General features: G+C 36.9%; 1 long non-coding RNA gene across 3 annotated transcripts in view; it reads right to left on the minus strand.

Annotated features, from left to right (window-relative positions):
- LOC121671636 overlaps window positions 1–21,042 on the minus strand; it is a 296,300-nt gene that overhangs the window by 62,883 nt on the left and 212,375 nt on the right. The gene's annotated exons all lie outside the window — the stretch shown is intronic.

Consider the following 21,042-nt stretch of genomic DNA (forward strand, 5'->3'; position numbering starts at 1 on the left):
CACATCCAAAAAACACATGGTGCTTTTCCCACATACTCACCCAAGAGACAGAAAATATGTCCCTAAAACAGAAGTCAGTTTTAAAGACATGCAGTAACCTGGGTATCTGCATGAAAACACTTAAAATGTAGAGGTTCCTACCCTGGATTCATTAATAGATTTGGGATTCACAGGGCTCACCTAGTTTTTATTTTATTTAAGTCCTATTCAGAAATTTTAAGCATCTATCAATTTACGTATAACTTCTAAGGATACTTCCTATTCCTGTGGTTGGATGTAAATATAGATACTGCTGTGTCATCAGTATGACTAATCATTATTACCCAGCCAGGTACACCTTTCTAGTCATATTCATCTTTAAAGAAGTAGCACAACCAAATCTTCAAAGCAGAAAGTTGTCATCTGAAAATTCTTTCTTCTTTTCTTTGAAGTCCCTTTGCACTTAGAGGTGCTGCCTATGGAATATAATCTGGCTTGCCCAGCTGCTTTCACTCTCAATGTTTCCAATTTTGAGCTTTTTCTAGAAATCCAGCCAAGGAACAAACTGCACTGAAGTTTATGTGAACCAATTACTCTCTATGTCAGCACTACAACGTTATGATGATATAATTCACTTAACCACAGCCTATGCAATCCCTGTGGATAAAAAAACTCTTTGTCCTTGGTGTACCCACAAATTCCTTGTTCTTCCTCCCAGCATCTGACTTCATGCCCATCCTTGACTTATTAACTCCCAGAGCAATGTCTCCTTCTCTGAAAATAATAAAACTATCTGCCAATTGTTGTTACCATGTAAAAAATTAATTTTTCATAATCACAGTAAAGAAAAATATAAATATCTGCATGGTAAAATTCTGCTATTATTAATTAAACACTTTTATTCAAAAACAGTGCTGCCTTTCTCTAGAAATTAATATCCACATTTAATTTTAATATTTAACAATTCCTTTAAGTAAACAGCAGAATTCATGGAAAAAACTTTTTGATTGTCTACACACAATTGATTGCTGGTATGGCTTGTAGTTTATTTAGTTCCATAAAATGGAACTGTGGTTTGAGCATTTTAAAACACAGGTTCATATGTGTTCAATATTTTGTTCAGTTATACTCTTTGCCAGTATTTCCTCCAATTGCAGCAACACATTCCAACAGCCTTTTCATAAAGCCATCTTTCCCATTTGTCTTTTTTGTCCGCTTGGCAAGAAATATCCATAATGATGACTGTTTTCCTAACCTTTTATGATCAGAGGGGATAAAAAGCAACATCAACCACAGGCTTCTCTGAGGTACTGCTTAAAGTTATTTGTTCCCCAGCCTGTGTCACAGATAACAATGCAGAAGGTACTTTTCAGTTTACTGATTGGACTACTGTTAAGTTTGCATTTTTCTGAATAAGCCTCTGCTCAGTGCTTCTGTACTTCTAGCTGTCTATACTTCCAACGCTCCATTCCAATTTGAACACTCCCTTGTTCAAAGCTTCCATTCCATGGAGCAGTAAGCCCACAAAGTAGATCAACTGTTAGAGACCAGCCTTTACAAATATTTGGGCAAGTCTTGTACTGCATCAGATATAGAGAACAATACACATACGCAACAGTGAACTCTTGTCTCTGACTGGAGGTTTTTTCCAGCCTGATCACTGTTTCTACCAAATTTAAACAAATAAGGATGTAAGGAGCTAGAAAGATATGCACCATTGAGAAAATTAAACAATTCTTCCTGAACTAATTTTTTTCATATAACATATACTCTTTTAATTCATTATTAGTTATGCTGTTAAATTGACTGGAAATATATCATTACACCTTAATAACCCTATTGTAAGTACAAAGTACATCTTTAACTGGGACCTTATTAGTGATGCTTCCATAATGGAATACTGACATAGGTTAGAGACTTGTGTATTTCAAGTGTTCATAGCATTTATAAATGTCTGCAAATTAAGAATTGATAAAATAAGATTTTGATAAATAAAATGTAATTCTTTTTAATGTTTCACATACTGTATGCCAGATAAGGTTCTTCTGCATAACCTGGGCCACATGCTTACAAGCGTGAGTTAATTCTCCCCTCTCAATAACTATTTTGAGTCTGGTAGTGCGACCTACTTCCCTAATTGTGAATTTCTTCATGGCACACAAATACTACTACTAATATTGATGTATATTTTTTCCTCTTCTCTGTCTGCCTGCTGCCTACAGAAGAGCCATACAACACATATGCAAATTAATCCGTGGGAGATAATCCCAGTCCCTCGGTTCACCCACTTTAACATCAAGAAATAAAGAAGCTCAGTACTGAAAGCTCCATAGCACTAGGGCTTACGGAGCATTGCCACACAACATATTTTTCGGCATGTATTGTTTAACTGTTATTTTGGACTAATTTGTAGTTATGTTTAATTACATAATAATAACTGTATTTACATATCAATATAGATTACAAAAATCTTGTAAAAAGCTTGCTGTACTTACTAAAAAGTGTTTTGCAACATTCCCTTGCTCTGTTTTATGGTTTCCACATTACAGAAGTGCACCAAATCCATATCCATTTCTTTTGCTAGTGTCAGCTGGTGCACATCCAGGCCTGTGGTGGAGGCGGTTTTGTCTCGTTCCCCAGCTGGCTGCTAAAACCTGTTCTTTGCAACTCCTCTCCCCACAACTCACTCCTTTGCCCAGCTGCTGTGTTCTTCCTGAGGGCTGCTGTGGCAATTCCCAGTTCTGGGCATATCTTCTCAACCACCCACCCAAGCCTGGCCCCTGGTGCCAGTGCACTGCCCCCTTATCCTCAGCCCCCAACAGAAGCCATCAGTAATTCTTTGGCAGAGCAAGGCTTGGCAAGCTCTGGGCTCTGGAGCTGGAGCACAGGGCTGGGGCTAGCCTTATCAGGCTGTGAAATTCCACTGAAACCAAGGGGATTTCTTCTGTTGAGAGGAAAGCATGCAGAAGGGCTGTCAGGATTGGGATCTTATGTACTACTCATGAGTGGAAGGAAAATGGAAATCTTTTCAATGAGCCTGTTTGCTTTGTAATATAAAACTATGTAATAAAAGAACATTCACATCATTGTAATTTTCCAATGTTTTATACTTTAGTCATATTTTTCATAGCAGTTTCTCTGATTTATCCATTTCAATTTTTTATGATACTTCTTTTTTTGTTGTTGTTGTTGTTGCCTGTTTATTATTGGCATATATTTTTAGTATTTTTCCTTTGGATTTTTTTTTTAAATTGACAGGATTTCATCTCTGTTTGTTAAAGAGAACCAGCTGTTTTCTTCAAAGATAATTTTCTGAAGCTGTTGTGTGCCATAATTACACTGCAATTACACAGCAATATCCATAAAAGCAGATGAGGATTCTATGTGTCCTTCTGACTCATTAGAAGTTGCAAAAATGATGGATGCAGCCTTTCCTAGCTTGACTATTGCCCTCTGTTGGCAAACCCAAGTCCTGTCCTATCGAGAAAGAACTAAGGCAAGGAATAAAAAAACCTTTGCAAGAAGATCAGTTTCAGTTTTGGTAATGGGAACACTGAGATGATGCTGCAGCTGGGAAGTATTTTCTAGGTGCATTTGATGGATAACACTTTGAGGGTTTTTTTTAATGTTTGCAATAAATCAGTATTTTATACATTTTGCACACTTTCTGATAAATTATTTCTTTTCTCAAATAGTCAAATTACTTGAGCAATTATTCTCTTTGCAGTTCAGTCTGACATTCACATAATTTCCTTGCAAAATCCTTCAAAAAATTTCTTGTTTTGAAAGAGATGGTCAAATTCTATTCAGTTTTGTTTCTTCAGATGTTCTGACATGAACAAGTTGAAAGAACTCAAAATATGCTTATATGGCTTTGGAATACCTTAGATCTTCATGTTCTGACTATGGAGAAGAAAAAAATCAGAGAGCTACTATTTTCACTCAAATCAAAGCAGACAAAATCAAATTCCTTCTGAATCAACAGACAAAAAAGTATTTTCACTCTGGAAGGAGTTCTCAAATATTTAAGGTGACAAAAGAGATCAATTAAGATGGGAAGGGTAAGAATTGGATGGTGAGATTTTGAGGAGGTGTGGGGGCAGGAGGGTTTATTTGGGTCTTTTTGAATTAAATATTGAATCAGGTGAGCTATTTAGTTTTGTTCATCCATTTCTGGCTAGGGTTTGGCATGGTCACTTCATAATGAGCCTAAGCTAAGGTACAGAATCAGTGAGGCTACTGGGACTGATTGTCAATGGACTCTTCTGCACTCTTGTCAGAGCAGCCACTAAAGTCTAGATTTGTAAAAGATTGTGGATAGGGCAGAACTTCAGAAAAATTAATTTCATTAAAATCCTACAAAGTTTAAAGTGAGTTGAAAATCAGGAGAGACCTATCAGCACATGGATTTCTCCTGGGTCTTTGCTAGATCCTGATACAGTTTCGAAACATTTACTTTGGTATGGGCAATAGTTTTGTAGTCAACTGGTCAACTAAAGCATACAAGGTGATTATTAGTCCTCTAGTGACTTTCACAAACAGACCATATTTAAACAGCAGAGTTAAACAGAACTCAGTTTAGAGAGTCTATTCTGGAAATAAATGGCTGTGAGAAATGAACTCGTTTTATTTTCAGTTGTCTTTCTAGCTGTCAGAGCATCTATAATGTATATCTCAGCTTGCAGAATTTTTAGATGCTCAGAATTTGAGTGTTTCCTTTACTGCCAGACAAGGACCAGATTTTGTTAAGGCTAACACAAGGACAGGAATAAATTTTCTAATGTTCACATTTCTTTCAGTATTGATAGCTAAGGCAACTTGAATGAAGCTTCAAAGGTCAATGACTTCTTGTTTAGCATCACCGGGTTGACCGAAAATTATTTTATATTTTCTTTTCCCTCTCTTTTCAGAAACAATTCATTGATATGTCCAAGATTTTTTTTCTCCATGAAATTAGACTTGCACAACAAGACACTGTGAATGCAATAAAAACCTACACCAGGGAAAATGGAAATATGGATAAGCACCATTTGTAAAGTGAGGAACCAGTTGTCTGTCCACTGCAAATGCACTATCAATTTTCAGTTTCTGTGTAAGACAGTAGTTCTTTCAATAGATAAGACAATTGCATAATTGCAGGACTTCCAGTTTTTCTTCCATTCAGTGATTGCTGACTGAACTGTGTTGATTAGCTTTCAGTACAAGGCTTGACAGTGGCTCTGCAATCATTCTGCACAGCTCATACCAAGCAGTATTTTAATTTGTTATGAGAAATACCTGATGAAGTGTATTGTTGGAGTCACGGCTTTTATCCTGCTGGGCTTGTAGAAGACACCACTTTTGATGCCAAGTATATATTTTCCAAAGTTCCTTTGCATTTTTCTTCCACTATCACTTTTCATTCAATATTTAGAGATTTTTTTCTTTAACTCAATTATTTACAGCAATGAAATAAAAAACCCCTCCACAATTACCCCTGTTTTGTTAAATTGTGAAACAGTACATTTAGCAATTCTGTCAAATCTCTAGTAGTGAAAGTCAGCTCTTTGCCGTCTTGGTTTATATATTTTTGCTACTATATGTACTTAAAATATCAATAGATAGGAAATTAGAATTCAGCTACTAAAGAAAAGTTTTTAAATATTGCAGAGACCACAAGCAAAAAACCCACTGAAAAGGCATATTTTTGCATATATAACTAAGACAAAATATGCAGCAGTTAAAGCTCATACTTTTCACTTTTCTCCACATGTACAGAATCTCTACTTTTTTTGAGGCATAAAATTCTGATGGTGAAATTGTGACTGCATGAACTGCATAGAATTAAAACATTATTTTTATCTATCTACATTCATTAAAATGTAGAGAGGAAAGAGGTAGACCCTAAAGTCCAATTAATCATCAGTCTCTGAAAATTATGATGTTATAGTTTGATGCACTCATTAAAAAAAAAATCTGATCTGTGTTTACTGGCTTCTAAATTTTCCTAAATGCTCATTTTATTTGTGTTGTCAAATCAAAGATTGCATATGTCTCACTGCAGGAAATATAAGAAAAACTGACTGGGAGATAAATACTCTGGTTATTGCATGGAGGAATTGAAAAGGTCTTTGCTTAGACACATCAGAACATACTGTCCTGCTGTAAATATAATGGTTATCGGGGTGTGAAAATTTAGGCTCACTGCCACAGTAGGGGATAGCTTTTTTTCCCTCCTTTGGTGGTTGTTCTGAGATTAATACACAAGCAGTGCAATGTTTTTGAAAAAAAAGATGCTTTTTAACCCTTTTAGAAGATTGTTTTAGTGGTACTAGCAATGGCACTTTCAGATGTGCAATAATGTGGATGCCATTCAACTGTTCAAGCTATTCTCTTTTAATATTTCATTTTTCTTTTTGAAAGCATATAACTCACATCAAATCTTTTATTAAACTCTGCTGTCAGATTATTTTTGGTTTATTTTTTAACTTTCATACTGGTGTTATGTACTCAGTGATGAGATATGTATGTACAGTACATTCTCACAGACATTATTAGCTTCATTATTTGTGATTTAAGATTTGTCTTTCAAATCCACAGTTTCTGTCAACTACAATCATTTTCTGCTTGCCTTTACACATAAGATCAATGCTGTTAGAGTTCAGGTTTCTGTGACTGTCATCCTGAAGCTGATGGTATTTCTGGTTCTTTATTGCCTTCTGACATATCACTACACTTAAGTACAATTTTTCTCCAGTGCCTGAGGCTGAGTTGAATGAAGTGGTCCTTCAGTCGCATTCTGTCATCTGTGTGTTGACCACGACCTTCATGGTTAATTTATGATTAGGAGGTTATGTCTTTCCTTACTCTAGCAACAGTATTTCAGCAAAGTTCTTTATAAATTTCTTAGTTCTGCAAATACCTTGCAATTTTGCAGGGTTGCTCTCTGCAGTATTCTTCAATAAATAAGAGGAAGCTAGCCTGCACTTTTAGAGAAACTTTTCTATGTACATTGCTAGTGCCTGCTTAGATTGTTTCTCACGCTGTCTGTTGTCCTGCAGAGCCAGACGAATAATGAACGATCTTTGCCATCTCTGGATTGTACCACTGTGAGTTCTTAGATGACATTTTACTGTGAGATGACATTTTACTGTGAGATCTGGTAAGGGATCTACTTGATTATATATCATCTACCTGGGAGTAAATGTGTCTGGTAGACAATGAAACAAATTAAGCATGAACAGTTTATGGCAGGATGAGACCTTTATAAGCTTTGAATTTCAACAGTTGATAAAATATGAACTAGACATCATTAGTGTTTCAGAGTACATATAGTGTTAATTGAATTTGGAATTTTGCTTGGGATTACTGTTACTGTTTAAACTTAGCCTATAAATTGAGGGATGATACTTCCTTGTGCAAAATCCCTCAGTGAAGTCTTCTACAGCTCACCAGTAAGCAGAAGGATTGCTGCCAATCCTCTTACACAACTTTTGTGAATGTGAATACAGTTTTCTGAGAATGAAGGCCATGAATTTTTTTGAGAATCAGCTTCCTCATAACATAGGTTCTCTTTCAGGAATCCCAGGTACACAAAAGTTTAATCCAGCTCATAGGTTTTACACTACATCTGAATAAACTCATCACTGGTCAAGTGTCTGGAATCAGTATTAGGAAAGATCTGTTTATCTATTTGGTGGATGTGATTAGTAATTCTGAATTAACCTCTCAGATTGTACAGACTGAAGATATAAAAAACCCCAAACAACAACCCAACAAAAGTGCAGAATCAGTTGATCTTGACACAGACAGATGGAAATGGCAGGAGGAGTCCAGTAATGAGTGCCATAGTCCAAAGTACAAAATCACAGCTAATTTGTAAAACTGTTAACACACATAACATTTACCCTTCTATTTAAAAATCTGCATTATTCAAAAGGTTTAAAGGAAAAGAAGCCAATAATACTTGATGATTCATTAGTTTGAGAGGCATACATGCTCTTGTTAAGACAATTAATACTTTGGTCACAAATCCTTTGGTTTTATTGATTTGGCAGAAATCATAACCCTGGCTCATTTTGTACTTAACACTGAAGAGTTCTGAACAAGGGGAAGATAGGTTAAGCAATTCTTCTGTGATATTTGCATCGAATTGATCCTGCAGTTTCTGAACACAGATCATTGACCAAATGCTGTACTATGATGTAATGTGGCTACAGCAAGAGCCATTCATCCTGCACAAAAGGCAAATAGAAGGCTTCTGTATTAGTGTGTTGAAAATTTGATAGGATAAAATGTCAAATAATTTTTTGCAGGCTCCTCAGAGAAAAGCCTTATATGTATAGATGCTCTGATATATTATCTAAATAGTACCCTTTCTTAGATGGAGCTGTTACTTGCAGAAGGTGCAGCTTTACTTTCTTTCTAAACACCCTTTCAAACATACTGTTTAAATCTGCCTTGCATTCAGTAGATTTTCCTTATGAAAGAGTTCTATATTTTAACTTCTTTAAGCCCTCTGCTCCATACTGGATACATGAAAACCTTTTATCAGAGATGTAGCACTCAGAAGACAGATTTCAGAACCATCATGAACAATTCTCTATAAGCATCAGCTCAAAGTCCCACAGATGCCACTAAGCAAAACCAACAATAAAATGCTGGCCATCATCAAGAATATAACTGAGGATGAACATGAAATGTAATACTGTCACTATCAACTGCATGCAGCACTCTTCATATCTACAGGATATAGCAGAGTCAGAAAAAGCAAGAGAAGAGCAAATAAAATTAATAAGGACTTGGTGCTGGTGTCCTGGCAGAGAGACAGACTAACTACCTAGACCGAGGGTTACCTGCTGAAACTCATATCAACTTGGACTAAAACAAGAAAGTTCTTTTTTATGCAAAGGATAGTGATTGTGTAACTTCCTGCCAAAGACAGAGTTGGAGGAAAAAAACATGTTCAAGAAGAGATTAAACAAAACAATGGACAACCATATCCAAAAGTAGATACTAAAGGGGGGAGGTGGGGATGTACCCTCTATTGTCCTTCACCTAGTAATTGTGGATGTTAGGGCAACAAACCACAGCTAGTGACCAGGCTTGAGGCCTTCTTCTGTTGCAAGTGCTAGACAGGGAGCAAGATGGACCTACAGATGAGTTCTGTTCAAAGAACATGATTCTTTGAGCTGTTTTACAGGTAAGGCAGGGAAAGTATTATTGCCATGAATAGTCTTTCTAACTATGGAAATTTTATTTGTGTATATATATATGTTTATATATAGTAAAGATGAGTTTAAGCCATGCATAAGCAGACTTCAAAGATATTTTGGGTTTTTCAAACATTAAAATGACGAAAAGATTAATGAATAGTGAAAGGTATATAAAAATATATTGTAAACAATTTAATGTATCCTCTTTTTCAACTTATATTGTCCTTTAATATTAATTTTCCATCTTTTATGTTCACAATATGTTAAATATGACTGTCAATTTAAAATGTTTTAAACAAACATCATGGAATATTTCCTGAAGTTTATCTGAGATTCATCATTTCAAATTCTTTCTCTAGAAGCCTGCTTTTAAAGATTATGTTCAGAACACCAAAAAACACAATAGTGTTGTCAAATTAAGATAATCTGAATGTCTTAAGTTAATTTGAAATGTTTTTTAAAAATATTAATTCTTTTTATTTGTACAAAATATTTGGATAAAAGCAGAAAACAGTATTCAGGACACAGATGATGCTCTAAACCAGTTAACATTATCATTTTATTCCCAAATGTATTTGTCATGGATTATGAAACTAGTTCTAAACTTCTTGTGTTAAAAGAGTTCTGAATAAAGGAAACTGGCACGGTTCAAAATATTTGTCATTAGAGGTAGGACCTTCTTAATTTTACTTTACAACTACAATTATTCTCCACACAAGTTAGGATCTTTACTAACTCAAGAACTAAAATTCCGTTTTACCTAAAACTTCCCACACTACTCAGCTCCAAAATTTTAAAACAGTAGCATATGGTAAGCAGTTTGTTATAAAAAGGGGGATACTGAAAAATTTAAAACAAAATGTGTAAAGGAAAAGGCTTCTCTTCCCTACTTGTCTCTAATGTCACTGTAAATCTATCTCAGTTTGAGTTTATTTAATTCTTGCTGCAGGATGCACCAATCTTTTGATGCCCTCAAATAATCCTAGTTTGGGAGACTAGCTGGAACCCTTACAGAAATGTCCACAGAAAGAGCCTTGACTCAGTAATTAGCCTAATGTTTGATGTGTTGGCATCTCATGAGATGTTGTAGTGATGAGTAATAGGCTCACACTAACTCACGGCTTCATTCACATTCTGCAAGAAAATACAAAACTGTGTGCCTGTAAGGTTCACAGATAAAAATAATTTGTGAAGACTGGATCATGCCAAATATCACAGATATTATATGAAGTTTAGACACCTTTTAGAGAAGCAATTAAAAACTAAATCTTAGACAGACTGGCAGTATTTTAATCATAGCATTAATCAAGTTGGATATTGTGTTAGAGCTTCATTCATGTGATCAAGTTTTCTTCTAAACACACGTCTTGCAGAAACAGTTTTACAAGCAGCTGGTGATGTGTGACAAACTGGTGAGCAATTGGGAAATGTGCCTGCAGCTGAAAGTACTAGTCTTCATGGTGGATGGTACTTCGGGGTTTGTTTTTCCTATGCTGCAGAAGGATGAAGACTCAACCATTCTGAACTTTCCTATACATACATAAAGCATGTGCAAAAAGCCTGAAATCCTGGCTTTTCCACTCTGTCACTCCCTCAGTAAGACAAAATCAGTGACCACGTAGAATTAAGCCTTTTTCCATCTTCTGATAGAGATCTGCATGACAGTTTTCTGGTGATGGTACTCAGGCCACTAGTGGTCTTTCAAATGTTACATGAAAGATGAAATCACTTGGCTAAAGAACATGTTATCCTCTAGGCCTCATATACATAATAAAACTCTCCAACAGATGCAACTGAGAGAGTCTCAGAATAGCCATTAGTCAAGATAGTTTGGTTTAAGAGTCCACAAACACAGGTTCACAGGTTAGACTTGGTCAGTGCAGGAACTTGTGATAAAAGTTGTTGCCACTGGTGACTAACTAACAGCTGTCAGAAAGGCAGAAACTTCTAACATCAGCAAAATTTTCAAAATCACAATTCTAAAAAATTTCATTTGGCCTTTAAAACCAGCTCTAAACATACTACTATAAGAAGTGATATATAAAATGCAAAAACCACATGTCTGGCATAACTTACAGCAAGAATAAAGCAGAATTATTTGCAAAAATCAAGAAAAAAGTATTATGTGAATAGAAATAATACATCAAGGTAAGCAGGTAACATGCACACAAAAGGCATTTGGGGAGTTACTTTTAATAAGAGGGGGGTTGTGTGCACTTTGGAGGAAGCAGTACCACTTGTTAAAATGTACACTTTAGGTTAGTCTTCTCTTAGGAGTTAATAGGGAATTAATCATCTGTACACCAGGGGAGAGTGGTTTGATCAATACTGAAACTATAACCTTCACTGAGGCAACATATCTAATAAGTACATCTTGAATAAAATTCCTTCATGCACTGACTCATTTTTCTTAAAACACGAAACCAATAAGCATTAGAATCCTTTTGGAGTGAGGGTGATCTCAGCAACACTTCTGACTGGTCTAACCAAAGTGTACCCATCTATACATCCACAGATGGGCAATAAGCACATCTAATACATTATTAACACAGAGTAAAAATAATAATGGATCAAGAATTAAACTTTCATGAGCAATATGAAGGTCTGGTGCTGTGCCTATAAAAGAAAAAAACAAACCCAAACCCCATATTTATCTAAATTAACAAGGAGAGTTAGAGATTTCCTTCTCAAGCAAATAACTAGGGTGAAAAAGATCATTATACAATTTGAAACTTTTCATTGTGAGAGTAAATGCAGTAAAGAGTGCTGAATAGTTATGATTTTTACAGGAATATATTAACTGAAGCATTCTAAGAGAAGTATTAGATCTAAAAAATATTATATAAGCCCAAACATCTCTTTTGATTCATTGTGCCCTTTGCATTTTTCTTTTATTTTTAATGGCTGAACAGGGTGTTAAATTGGAGTAAAAGACTGGCAGGAAAAAACACACTGTATTTACTATATCCTGATGAACTTTACAAATGTATAGGTAAATTATTCCCTGAGTTATCTGTCCAGTAGTCAGAGGACTTAACTTATTGATTTACTTACTGCCTGCAACTTACTCTAATAACCTAATAAACTCTAATAAACCTTCTGATGCACCTCTTATATTATGTAATGAGCAAGGAAAAAGAGAGAAGTTTAAAGGTTGAAAGTTAGAGGTTTGCAAATCAGAAACACAATAAAGCTGTGAGATTTTTAAGCAACTCCCCTGCTTTCACACCTTTGCAAAATTATTTCAGCTAATGCGGATTGCTTTGGTGGGACTGAGGTAGTGTAGGCAGCTGATTTGCTCTGTATTTTTTAAAGGAATAAGTAGAGGAATAGAAATAACCAAGAAGTAATGCTTCTCCTAATTCAGAAGAAGCATTTGGTATCTGCTTGGTTTATTGTACCAATGATACAGTTTAAAAATACTGCTTTTGGTACAATTAACTAAAAAGCTCGCTACTTTTGCCAGACTTCTGGCAATAGCCAACTATTTCCGAGTGCTTACCAAGAAATACACCGCTGGGAATAATGATTTTTACACAACTGTGGCTCTTGCTCCTGTCTGAACACTCTTTCTCTTTTGCAAGGACAGGTGAAGGGCTCTTTTGACAGCAAAACAGCAGAAATTGAGGCCTGTGTCTTAAATCAAACAATGAAAATGTTAATTGAACTGAATTGTAAATTGTGGTGATTTACCTGCTTCTATATTAACAGCTAAGACAAGCCAGGAAAATAGTGTAGAGTAGACAATCAACAAAAGGAATCACTATGACTATCTGAAAAAGAAAGCTGGTCATAGCCAGTCAGTGCCTGTAGGGAATGGAGACAAAGACTGCCCTCACACCACCTCAGGCAATTCAGAGTTACTATACAAACCAAAAGAGTTTTATGCCAGAGAAAAGAATGTCTGGAGTATGTGTGGAGAAGGAAAATAAACCCAGTACTATTGAAGTTTAAAGAAGATATACTTTTACCAAAGTGTAACGGGTAAAAATGGACTTGAAACCCAAATTTTTGAGTCACGGTTTACCATTTCAGAGAAACACATGTATCAGAACCATATTACTTCAATGTCTTTTTGTATTTTATTGAAATTTTTATTACATAATTTTCAAATTCTCTCTGTGGTAGTGCTGTTTGGGAAAGGGGTGAACAGAGATTTTAGAAAGACACTCACAGTATATGCAAAACTAAGATGACTACTGCAAGCATCTAAGCAGAACTCCTTGGGTGGGTGATTTGCTCTTATGAGACAAATGCCACTAGGCCATATATGCTCCTGTTCTTCAAACATTTATATTCATGATTTAAACATTTGTATTCTGTAGTAGTTCTTAAATGTCCAGTTGTCCCAAACTGGTTTCTTTAACACATTCTTGAGAAGGGCTGTGGCTGATTGCACAGGTGGGACATGCCCAGACAGCAAGACAAATCAGCTGCAATTCATGAGCAATTCAGATCAGTTTTAGTCACAGAATAATTTGGGACTATCACAGACATCTTCACCTACATCAGGCTGCTCAGAGTCCTGTCCAACCTGACCCCAGAGGTTTCCAGGCATGAGGCGTCTACCACCTGGGAAATCTGTTCCAGTATTTTGCCTCCCTCATTGTAAAATTATAACTAATCTAAGTCCTGTGGCTATGTTACAGGACAGGCAAAGAGGTCATGCTGCAATAGCAGATGCTGCCTAAACTGATCAGCCAGGAAGAAAAGGGCACTCCCACTGGTTCTTTCAGGTACACAGACACTTGCCGTGGCTCAAAGGCCTGGGAAAAGCAGAGCTTTCTACAGTAAGGAAGATAGCTGAACTGAGCCATGTTAATCTATTATGTAAGTAAGAAAAGTAGAAAGTAAAAATGGAGAGAAAAAAATAACAGTGACCAAAATGGCTATATTTTTAAATATTTGTGCTAAAACTAGTAATAAAGAGGAAAAGGAAAAAGATAACTAAATGTCAAAAGATTATTATCCTGACAGTGTCCCATCTAGCAGTGTTTTCAAGCCCATGATTAGCTTCAATATCTTGTGTTGTGAAGAGCTTGGCTTGAAAGTTGAGGTTAATAAGTGCAATAAGAGATGCAATGCCCTAACTGCTCCTGTTTTCTCAGCAAACAGATGATAAAGAGTAATTATCATTCACTGATAACTGTCTCTTTTTAGATCTTATATTCTCCGTAAACTGATTTTGTACTTAGAATAGAATTTTCAAGAATTCAGTCTGTCAACATAATATGGTCTTGTTATTGCAATACTCTAGCTTGTAAACAACTTTTCTACTTTTTCCCTATTTTAGATTGACTGAATTATGTAAGAAATGTCACATTTATGCTTAACAGTGAGCTATTTACACAGGGACTTAACCTCTGTTGGAAAGCTACAGACACTTAAAATTCAAGATCACTTTTTGGAAAGCTACAGAAACTGTTATGTCTTTTAAAAATGGGACTGAAGTAATTTATCAACTGTAATACAATGAAGGCAAGAAAAAAACCAAAATGAAATCATCTGTAATTCATCATTTCAGTGTTTACTGAACAGGTACAATTTAGTATTTAAAAACAGAAAATCCTGATATCTGGAGGTGGAATTTCACTTTGGCCTTATCAGGGGCAAATGTCACTCAGAAGCTGGAAGACTGCACAGGAAGAGAGGATGGAGATTTTCAATAACTGCCAGCAGCATGTGCATTATAGGAGAGATCAGGGTCCTGACCAAGTGTTCACTATAAATTCAATTCTCAGCAGTTTTGAGAATACTTAGACCATGTTTCTCTCCTCCACTTGAGGAATGAACTAAATACCCTCTACTGCTTAGAAGGGTAAGAGTGTTGAAAAATGTATTAATTTGCACTCGAAAAGTTTATTTTTTCTTTTTTTTTTCATCCACAAGTTCAAAAACTTCAGTTTCTTTCAACTGCTTTTTTAAACTTTTGAAGCTTGCCAATGAGATGAATGCACTTAAGAAAAACACTAAAATGTTAAATCTGCTGTTTCAAAGAGGGCCATTGTACTAGTTTGAAAACAAACCAGTGGGAGGCACTAAGTCAGAATAACAATTTAATGGAAATTAAAGAAAAGGGGAAAAAAAAGGTAAAAGAAAACACTGTCAAACTGACAGAGTCAAGGTACAACCTGACACCCTGTTAGGCAGGGTGGTGGTAGCAGTCTGGTAGAATGGTGGCTGCAGTCCTCTGAAGCGGTGATCCTGTAGTAAAACAGTCTGCTCTTCCTCAGGAAGTCCAATGGTGGCTGTGTAGCTCCTGTCCTCTGGAAATCCAGTGGGAAGCCGCTGTCTCTGGTGTTCAGCCTCAGATTATATCCACGCTGGGATGCTTGGTTCCTCCCTCTGGGCGGAGCATCTCACAATGGGGTAACGAGTCATGAGGCCAAGTGTTGATTAGGCTCATTAACAGGAGAATAGTCCGGAGGGAGTTATCTCTGAGTCAGGCGGCAGGACAATGATGGGCAATTAACAGAAAGATAGTCTGGGGGGAGGAGGCAAGGAAACACTGCCCCACCTGGTTTCAACGGCTCCTGAGGATGGTAATAGAATACACTGCAACCCAGGACAGCCATTTTGATGCTGATTAGAATTTCTTTAAATGCAAGTCCAAAACCTGCAGAAAATTAGTCAACATTATTCACTGGCAGAAAGCAGTTGAAGACCCCTCATTGCTAGCATTACAACTTTCTTAATTTATTTCAATCACAATATGTAATAAGACATCCCAAGACATCTGTTTGAAACTTACTCTCCTAATTTTGCAAAATGTATATGCCTGAATACATAGAAGCGATGCATGGAACACGATCAAAAGGCCATTCCAAAGATGTATGCTTCCACCAAGGAAATATTAGGGTGGAATAAAAGTACATCCCCCACGCCCTCCAAGTCTCCCCTTAATAAAGGGCTAGCATTTAATCTCAGTTTACACTTGGATCTGAACATTCTTCAACAATGCAGTTCCACACAACTTAGAAGAGTTACTTAGAACAGAGTCTGGTTACAGACCTTAAGGTAAAACATCCTCTGTTCACAGAGATTTAACCCTGAGTGTGCCAGTTATTCCACTCTCTGATGGCCTATGAGCCGGCTTGTTCACCTTGTAGCTGCTCACCACCCTTCCTTCCTTCCAAAGCTGTGCCACTGTGGAGGATGAAAGGAAGAGTGATACCAAACCAAGTGATACCAAGAGTGATTTACAAGGCATAACTTTTGTGCCTTTTAACCAATAACAAGATGATGTGAAAGACTGGAATACAACTTTGGGGGTGGGCTCAAGGTTTTATTAAGCCCAATACCCTGACTATTGGGTTATAGAATCAGATATATTTTTAGTCCATTCCTAAGGCCTAACACATCATTGATTATCTTTGTCAGAGAAGAGATTTGAGCATATGATCTGTTCTCTAGGATTTTCTCTAAAAGAGAATGGTACCAACATGTTACCAGTGTTTGATTAAAAGAAAGGTATGAGCTTTAATTCATTACTTCATTTTCAAGAACAAAGTGCAGATAGTCCCTTTCAAAGAAAGGTTTCTGATGCTTCTGGTCCTTAGTTACCATTGCCTTGGAAAGGCGTCATTTAACATGCAACATTTTCAAATTGCCATACCACTTTTATCTTTATCCCCACCACTCCCTATCCCTCCACTGCACTCCCCCCCTTCTCCCTCCCCCCCTCCCCCAAATATATGAAGCCCCAGACAGCAAATTCTTTATTCTTAGGGCCAGGTGGTTATAAATTTGGCATTGCTGTAGCTGATGCAGCTCATGCCTCACTCACATACTAGGGTGACATGGCAATAACACTCAGTTATAAACTGACACGCGTGTATGCATAATACTTCTCAAAAGGTTTTCGTGGCTCACCTTTGTTCAGTTCACCCATCTTCAGTCAGCTCTGTACAGGCTTACAGGTGATACTTTCCAGAACCATTTAAATCCTGAGATTAAGAAGCAACAGTTTCTGTCTTTGTCCATTATTACTGCATTATTTTACAGTATAAAAATCAGAGCCTGGCTTTATTAGATTCTCTCCTTTGCCTCCCATCCCTCCTTCACAGTGGGAGTGAGAGAGAGAAAGACAGTAATTAAAAAAAAAAAACCCTAGAAATCAAAAGTATAACATTTCCCACTGTTAACTTCATGAAGTTAGATTTTGCCAAGCAGAAAAATACATATTAAAACACAGCCAATATTTGTAATCTTAACTCTAGTTTTAACTTAATTTTGCTTCAAAGTTCTAACTGCAGGTGTTTGGGGGATTTTTCCCTCTCCAGTTTAAGACTGCATGCTTGTTGCATCAGATCAACTTTGCTGAGCTACTGAGTTCCATTACACACACACAGACAAAAGTACAGTATCCCCTCCTAAAACACTTCCAGCTTCATCATCTGAGTAAAGATATGACAAGGCTGTTTATCAGTAGGTAATAAGACAGATAATTTAACTGTACAAGCTCTAATTGGTCTAATTCACTAACTGACCTCTCACCACTTGATTCACTAGTACAATTGAGCTCTGATAAAGCCTTTAATTGTAAATTGCACACAGCTGTGAGCTGCTTCTCACGCTGGCACAAAAACACTATCATCGACTGTTTCATCTCTGCGACCTGCTAATTTGGAGCATATGTAACTGTTTTTAATGCTGAAGGCTTGACATACCACAAACAGCAGATGTTGCAGCTGCCCCTGAGACGCTTTATTTAATTCAATTACGTCTTTTGGAGATATGTAAAAAAGCTAGGCGAGATGAGAGAGGGCAGGAGAATGTTAAAAATGGAGCCCCTGGTTGAGGCCCAGGTGGCTCGATAGGCAAATGATTGGGTGAATGTCTAAATGATCTTTTTAATTGAGTAGACTGACGGCTAATCAGGGTCATGAAGTGTTATCACACTGATGAGCTGAGTGGAGCCCTGGGCTGCTCTGCAATTAATGCTGCTTTTGTGAAAAGAGAAAAAAGGAAGATAATGTATACCATCTGGCAATTGTTTATGATAAAAGCAGCAGTTTGCTACAAATTCAAGTTAAATGCTATTCATAACATTATTTCTTCTGCTGCTGCAGAGGGCAAGGACATAGAGCCCAGGCCTTTGTCTGACTTTCTCATTCTCTTTCAACAAGCAAAACATTCATTTGCTTCCACATGTGTTATTATTAATTATTTGCCTGCTTGCTAATGTATGGCCCAAATGATGCTCTCTTTGAAATGTCATGAATAAGTCCAGCAATCTAGATTTTGGATGCTTCATGCCAAAGCATCCAGTGAGAGATAAACAAAACTAAGTTCTCAACTTGTAGCTAAAAGCCAGAGAAAACAAGTTAGTTGTTTTGGTAGTGGTGGGTACCCATCCCCCTGCCCCCTTCCCCTGCCCTGTTCCATTTTAAAGAGCTTGAATCTTTGAAAGACACACTTAAAGGTTCAGAAAAAAGCATGATTTTGAGAAGGAGGGGGGAAACTGAAGGTGGTGAATGTCTATGTAAAGGAGTTTCACTGGGTCTAAGAAGGCTTGGCTTTACAGAAGAGAAATACAATTAACCAGCAAGTAATAGGTGTTCTTGGGCCTTGGCTTTCTAGCAAGGCAAGGAGAAATAGGAACTGGTGATGGCATAGCACTGAGCTAAAAGCTAGGCTCCCTGTAAGTAGAATATTATTCGACTACTCGGTAGAAGGACATGACAAGTGGGGAAAAAAGTAATCCTGCCAATTCTTCTTAGGTTTTAAACCAGTTGTGAATTGGAGGTAATACTGCTGGGGCCCTCCTTAAAGAGGACAACCAGCAGTCAAGTTAGGGAAAATTTAACAATATATAGTGTCACTTCTGACAAGAAGATGAAGCCTTGGCTTAAAACTTAGATATCAAGAGCTTATTTATTGCTTACAGATTAGTTCTGAAAATCAGGTCATTCCAATTCCTGGCTGTGTCACAAATATATTGCATGTCCTTAAGAGAGTCACTTAACTTGTATATGCTTTGTCTAACAGAGAATCTAATCCTTTTTTTTTTTAAACCAACACTCAAGTCAAAGTTGATCAAAATTGACAAATATCTGTTTTGACTCCTCTTTAAAACTTAAAGGCTGGAAACAGAGACTGTCCCTCTGCCAGAAAAGTTGGAAAGAACTGGACTTTGTAAAATTTCTTTAATTCTTGGCATGCTGGAAGCACGTTTTGTGTATCATTCCTGTCATTGTGTCTTATACTTTTTTACTTTGGAACTGTATTTAAGCATCATGTATATCTTCAAAGCAAGATATTGCTGGACAGTACTCTAGAAAAAGGAGGAATAGCCTTAAAAGCAAGGCATAAGCCTCAATCTTAGATCTTAAATGTTTTTGTCTTAACCCCTTGTTAGTTTTTCAGTTCTGTGGACTACAGATGGATACAAGAACTATTACCTGTCATCACTTGTTTTTTTCAGTCCTTACTAACCACTGTGTACTGAAGATGAAATATCAGTAATGTTTACAGAGACCATGTGTTTGCAACATAGAGAAGGATATACTTCTTTAAGGGTTTCACTCAGCAATTCTCATGCTTAAACCATGCTTTGAGTCAAACTTCTAGCCGTGATTAACAGACCCTTGTTATAAATATACACCGCAGACTCCTTAGCAATTTCCTACCTTTTCCCTCCTCTTCCAGATACTGTAATGTTCAGAAGTGCCTGGGAGACTGTTTTCTCATCCAAGGGAAGTTTTACAAGATTCCTTAAGTTTTCTTGCTATTAAGAGCAAGAAACTTTTTTAACCAGGTTAACAACAACCACAACCAAAACAATACAAAAAAAACCCAGTAAGTATTCAAAAGAAAAAAAGAAAGGAAGAAAGAAAGAAAGAAAGAAAGAAAGAAAGAAAGAAAGAAAGAAAGAAAGAAAGAAAGAAAAGAAAAAGAGTGAGGAGTAGGAAAATAAAATTAACAGGAAGTCATAGTCTGCAGGAGGACTTTGAAGAAGCTGAGAGGTCCTCAGCTATAGCTGCCCTAGCTGACGTGGTGCACGGTACAGTGGCACTACCCCAAAGTAGTGTAGGCAGCAAAGAGCAGCACTGCTGGTATCAGTGCAGTGGCCAGCACAGGCAAACCATGCTGGTCCAGCAGCAGGCTGACACAACCACACTGCTTTGAGATTCTGCTTAGTCCATGCTGCTTTCTAGGCTGGCAATGCTGTGTCCACTCTACATGAAGATATGCAGAAGACCTCCTGGAGTCATCCATTAAACTCTGACTTATAAATACAAGTTGAAACGGTTCTACAATACTTCATGAAATAAAGGCACATCAAATGTTGATCTGTTCCCAGGCTCATCTCATGAACTTAAATACCCTAAATGGGCCAGATGAGTAGTGGGTCAGGGCATCTACTTCTTGCTGATCAGAAATGCTTGCCTTATTAAAACAGGTATATACCATCTTGGAAAAAAATGTTTCAGTTCCAAGGAGCAAGTGTATTCTGAGAAAAACATTTCTTAAGAAAATTCCCAACTGTATCTCTTCAACAACAGCCATTCACAAGGCTCCTGTATCATCATGGTAGTGAGACATACAAAAGGGTTTTTGTACTGAACAATTGAAGTAGAACATTACCCTACTTTATGTTTTAATAAGGGCAGAAAAACAAAATACTAGGAAAAAATGCCGTGATAAGAGTATGTTGTGAGTTGTTTTGGGAAGAAGTGCCTGCTGAGGGTGTTTTGAGAGTACAGGTAGTTATCAGACATTGTAGCAGGCAGCAGCTCTTGTTAAGACTATGGAGTTAGACAGAAGTGTTGATATTTAACACCATGCTTTAGAAGACAGCTTAAAATAATACTCAAGATAGTCTTTGTGGCACTTTGAAATCATGGCATTAAGCTCTCAATTACAG

This window comes from Corvus kubaryi, unplaced genomic scaffold (genome assembly GCF_017639235.1).
Source record: "Corvus kubaryi isolate FWS band 111438036 unplaced genomic scaffold, C.kubaryi_AGA036_p1.0 37398, whole genome shotgun sequence".
Classification (NCBI taxonomy): Eukaryota; Metazoa; Chordata; class Aves; order Passeriformes; family Corvidae; genus Corvus; species Corvus kubaryi.